The sequence below is a fragment of the Natator depressus genome, chromosome 1 (genome assembly GCF_965152275.1).
Source record: "Natator depressus isolate rNatDep1 chromosome 1, rNatDep2.hap1, whole genome shotgun sequence".
NCBI classification, from domain to species: domain Eukaryota; kingdom Metazoa; phylum Chordata; order Testudines; family Cheloniidae; genus Natator; species Natator depressus.
This window is the reverse complement of record NC_134234.1, coordinates 282,772,894-282,778,893: the sequence shown is the minus strand read 5'-3', so window position 1 is coordinate 282,778,893 and position 6,000 is coordinate 282,772,894.

The following is a 6,000-nucleotide window of genomic DNA, read 5'->3' as shown; positions in this document are numbered from 1 at the left end:
TGGGCGGACTCTGAGTCTGCCTTGGCTCCCCCTCTCTACCAGGGTCCGTGTGCCTCTCCCTGAGCTGCCAGCAGACAGAGTCCCAGGAATCTATGTCATCTCCTTGGGGGTTACACGTGGGCTTACAAAGCACTTGTAGACATACCCTCAGTTTTTCACATAGCATATGTTAATTTTTATTTTAATGAAATGGCTTGAACAAAAGCTAACATCTGATTGGTGTCAACCCCATGGATTCCACTCAGGGGTCAGTGTGGTCCAATGGATAGGGCCACAGACAAAGAGTCAGGAGACCTGGCTTTTGTTCCTCGCTATATTACTGACTCATTGTGTGAAACTGGATGAGCCACTGAGTCCCATATTTGCAGCAAATGTTAAATGGCAGCTGCAGGTGCCCAACCCCTCTTAAGGTCAAGCTATAGGAATCTCTGGTTTGGCAAACAAAATTAGTGGTCACTTTTGAAAAAGTCACCTCTAATTTCTCTGTGCCTCAATTTTCCCATCTATAAAGTTAGGATAATGATGTTTACACTAATTTCTAAAGCACTTCGAGATCTACAGATGAAAAGCACTATAAAAGTGGATTATAAGAAGCAAGCTTTAGATGATATAAGTGTCTAGCTCTCTGAATAACGATATCTCCTCTCCAGTCAGCTCATCATGCCAGCCCAGTGTTTTCAATTTTCTTCCTTGTTCAGCACTTTCTTGTATTTGACATTTTTCCCGCTCACTCGAACGGGGTGAGAAAAGAAGAGAGAAGGCTTGTCAGTGAATTATTTAGAAATATTTTTAATAATTTGAATTCCTTCATCCCAGCTCTCTCTCCTTTTTAGTTATCCTCTACTGCAACCCCAGGACTTTTGGGGCTGTTGGAACTTGATCCCATATTAGCTGCTTGCGGGTGGCCTGCATCTTCCCCTTTTGGTGTCCTCTGCTGCTTCTTAAGACTGTTAAGATTCTATGAGCCAGGCCCTGAGCTGCCTAGCTTTTCTACTGCTGGCATTTTGTCTTCAAAGGACCATTGCTGTGGCCATTCAAGTCTCTGCAAGCAGTGAAAAGACTCTGAAAGCCTTTGAAATTTATGAGTCTCCACAGCATGTCAGAGTAATGATGAGCATGAAAGAAAAGCTTTTATTTGTTTAAAATGTTGGTAGACACTATATAATTAAAAAGACGAGAAGATCTGGGTTTGTTGTATTTTTTAAGTGCAGGTTATTCTGAATCACTGGTTTCCACTCTGTTACACATTGGGCCAAATTCATCCCTGATTGTTATCCAATGACTTCACTGTTATTACATGCAGGATAAATCTGGTCCTTGTGTATATTAAATGATGAATGCTGAGTCTGATGTATGTATTCACTTACTTAGATTATAAAGTATCTTAATACAAGCACCACATAATTATTGGGGTAAAGAAACTTTTCAGTTGATATAAAAATTTTGACAGGTAATACACAAAGTGGACTTGCCTTGCATGGAAGAGCTTACTATCGTTTTACAGAGGGGGAAAAAATCAACACTGGGCTGTAGGAGTACATGATAAAATGTTAGCAGACTTGGACAGAAGCTATGAACACAGAAAGAACAGGAGTACTTGTGGCACCTTAGAGACTAACAAATTTATTAGAGCATAAGCTTTCGTGGGCTACAGCCCACTTCATCGGATGCATAGAATGGAACATATAGTAAGAAGATATATATATATACACATACAGAGAAGGTGGAAGTTGCCATACAAACTGTGAGAGGCTAATTAGTTAAGATGAGCTATTATCAGCAGGAGAAAAAAACTTTTGTGGTGATAATCAAGATGGCCCATTTAGACAGTTGACAAGAAGGTGTGAGGATACTTACCTTAGGGAAATAGATTCAATATGTGTAATGACCCAGACTATATTCTAGAGGACAGTTACTTTTTCATTCTGGTAATAATGTTGCTGCTTATATTATATCACTTCAGCTTCTCAAAAATGGAAGCAGCCATTTGAATCTGCCTCTGGCAGTAGGGGACGATGGGCAACAGAGCCTCTTTGACAAGTGATTCAGCCAGCTGAAGCATTTCCTGAGACTGGGCCTCAGCCTCACAGGTTAACAACAGTCCCCACAGTTCTCAGGGGGAATAGCAAAAGCCATCTGGGGTTTAGGGCATTCTGCCCTACTCAGGAGCAGAATCGTCAGTACTGCAGGCTGGAGGTGACCACATGGTGCTGCAAGAGGTTAATGGCTTCCGAAAAAGAGTCACAGGACCCAGTCAGTGCCACAACAAATGGTGAGTTACTCCCAGGGTCAGCAGTGGAGGGGGAGAGTGGATCCTACACAGATACGATTCCAAACCGCAAAGTTCAGCTCTTACACCCAGTCTGAACTTCCCCAAAATTCAAGGGAGTTTGAGCTGGGTCTTTTGTTTGGACCCATCTGTAGTCACAAGAGGCTTGGATCAGAATGGGGGAAAGTGCATTCCCCATCAGCAGTGTCTCTTTCATGCAAGGGGCAGAACAAATGCCGGTGAACCAAGAAGGTGTCAAGAGTATAGTGGCAGCTCTGTGGTGCTACTCAAAGCAGTAGCCTGTGGAGAAGGAGCAGCAGCCTCAGCACAGCAGTGTGCTGCTGTTCAGCGCAGTGGCCAGCAAGGAGTACTGCAAGCTGGTAAGATGATAGCCTGACATGGTGTCAATAACAATCATGGTTTTCAGCATGTACCTGGCAAAGAAAAAGGCCAAGGATAAAATATTGCCCAATACTGTAAAGGAAATAGAGCAATGAAATGACCTAATCCATGTCATCCTAACCTGTCAAATGTTCAGTTGTTTTATTAGATAACATAGATAGAATCAGGTTTATTAACCCCTTTCATAAACTAGATAAGTTTAGACATGTTAAATCTGTTAAGGTAATAATCTACTATACTAATATGATAATCGTGGGAAGATAATTTGTGTTGGATTTCTGGGCAGCTGTTATTTGGTTGAAAATCCAAGTATTGTGAAATCAATGAAACAAGAAAGGATTATTAAAGTATAATTACATGGAAGCATTTGAGGAATTACAAAGGAGTTCACAGTATCAAAATGAACATTTTCATAGAGCTACTGAATTGCTCATGTCATACCTCATGTCAGAATTTATCCAGGGAAGAAAGTTGATTGGGCAGATATATTAAAAACAGAGGAAGAAAATTACTTGAGGTTTTACACAGTTATTTATGAGGCAGAAGTAGAAACGACTTTAACCCAGGTAAAAGAAAAAAATCCTGGAGTGACTAGTTTTAAATACTGTGAGGCTTGTTCAGAAAGAAGAAGATTATGGAATGTGCCAATTCTAGAAGCCCATGTCTGCTTGCTGCATACCAGCTCCAGCTATCCAGGGGCACAATGAGCTGGCTGTGCAAGACCACACGTCTGCTCAACAGTAAGAAGGTGCTGAACAGCTCAGGGGTTGGCAACAGAGTCTTGAGCCAGAGCCTGAGTTGGGCTGAGAGGAATATGGGATTTGATTGCAAAAGGCTGAAAGGGCCATTACATGGCTGCTTCTGAGGGAAAAATACCCTTTGAAAATAACAGTTGTGTGTAAGGCTCAGATCAGCAGCAGCTCTTGTGGTGAATTTGGGCTGGACAGGACCCATAATCTGTGATCAAAGAAGTGTTGATATCACAGGATTGTAAGACTTCAACAACCATTTTAATTAGAATTTAACTATTTACCAGTGTCAAGGCAGACAGATAGACTGACAGGAAGCTAGCACAGCCTGAAAAGTGTGCAGTGTTAAACAGGACTGGGTATGGCCAGGGTCGGCTGGGGATGAGTAGATTAAGGAGCTGATATTGTTCCTATTTAAAGCAATGCCCAAATGCTCAGCACTGTAATGGAACCGGGTTGTGTCCTATGTGCATTCCCACTGCATTTTCTATCAGTAGAAATCCTATGTAGTTGCTGGAGGAAATTAAATGTAGGCCTCCTGATCTCCCCAGGTAGTGAGTTTCTCCTCTGCAGGCAGGGTGAATCTAGCCTTTTGTGTACACCTGAGAGTCTACTGGTCTGAGTCCAAGGGCATGATCCAAATCTCATTGAACTCAGTGGGCTTTGCCCAGGGGCCAAGTGATCATACAACTCATAATGGGCTGTAACAAAACGTGCAAGTGAATCGAATAAAAACAAAAATGAAAACACTTATGAAAAATGATGTGTGTATATTTCTCTCTCTCTCTTTTTCCTTTTATTGTTAGATGACCTGGCAACCCATCTAATCCATAGGTAGATAAATGACTGCTGCTGAGAGGGAAGAGGGGACTTCCTGATATTTTTCTAAGTACTTTCTAATGTTTATTATATTTAATAATAATACTTTTTAAAATGTTGGTGCTAAGTGTATAAGATACAATTTGTTAAACTGTTTGTATCTGCTACTCCAAGTCTCTAAACTTTCCTAAACACAGACGTTCATCGTTCCTTCCCTGAGCAGCCCAATTTCTGGTTAGGGTGTCTCAGCACATACAATCCTAAGTACCAGGTAATTAGCTTTAAATATAGAATTTAATTTACATAACTGAGATCCCAAAGCTGTGACCCTCTGGCACCCAGAGCTGTGAGCCACTGTACCCCGTGCCTTAATAAGACTGACTGTTGTGGGAGAATTGAGTGTGTGTCAGCTCCCTGCCATACTAGCCTGTCCACCTCCCCAGCAAACTCCTCAAGACTCTGCCAGTTGTTACCTTGCCTTGCAGGTAACAATCAGTGAACCCCAGGTCCCAAGTTCCCCAGAGACGTCTCTCTGCAGTGTATAGTCCCTCTCACTGAGCACTCACAGAAAGTATTATGTTTGCTGCCTCCAAAAAGCTGTGTATACATCAGCCCACTAGGTTAGCTGAGGACACACTCTATACTTCAATATAACAGCACTGATATGGTTTATAGTAAAATTAAGAATGAGCTTATTAACAAAGAACAGAATGTAAGTGATACTGCGCAAAAGAAAAAGACACAGATATGGTTACAAACAAAACAAAACATGCTTCCTAGAGACTAAAAATTAATTTTAGCAAGTTACTATCTTTGCTGATGCTGTTTGCTCACTTACATCAAGTTACCAGCATCTCTAGGTCAGGGGATCCAACCTTCACAGAATCAGAGGGTCCTGTCCCTTTTGTTCCCTAAATGATGGATAACTAGAATATGGTTTTGCTCCCCTTAGATTTTTCCAAAGTCCATTGTCTTCATCTCAAGAGCCAGGAAAACTTCCTGGGTGGGTTGGGGGATGCAGAGTTGGAACCTTCATGTGCTCTGTAAATTGATTCCTCCACCACTTATTAGCTTAATTGTTTTGTTTACCTTATATGTAAATGTCCTTTAATTGTCCTCTGCCTGTAAGCAAGCTGGTCTGACAGGTAAATCCACATTCCTTTGTCTAGGGTAGATGTGATTTATTCAAAGCTTCAAAACACATTTTCAAATCACATTTCCAGCTCTCATCCATAAGTCCTTATACACAACCCTTATATAAACCATGCAATGATTTTTGGGACCAGTCTGTACCAGTTTACGAAGGATACCTTACATAACACCTCTTAGATACATATGATGACAACATTGTATTGAGTGTAGTGACCACGTCAGGTCTGATATGAGTTATGGTACAGTGAGCATTTTAGCTTTGAAGAACTCTTAGGGTCACAAAAGTCTAATATACTGATTGTATGCTCAGATTGTTTTATGCTTTCACAAAGCTATCAGTAGCCGCTCACTAATGTGACAGAGATACATAATTAACTGTATTTCCACCCATTACTAACCTGAAAAACCATTCTGGTACCATTGTGCTTCAAGTCAGCTCATCTATGCTAATGTACTCCACCAAATCAACATCCCCCAGGGCTATAGTTTGAGCACTGCTGTGGTGTTTAGCTGTTGCTTGTAATTATTAGAATTGGGAGCACTGGCTGTTGGGAGTCTGAAAGGACAGGAAACAGGAAGGAGGGGGGAGGAGTTGAAGAGGCTGAGGGA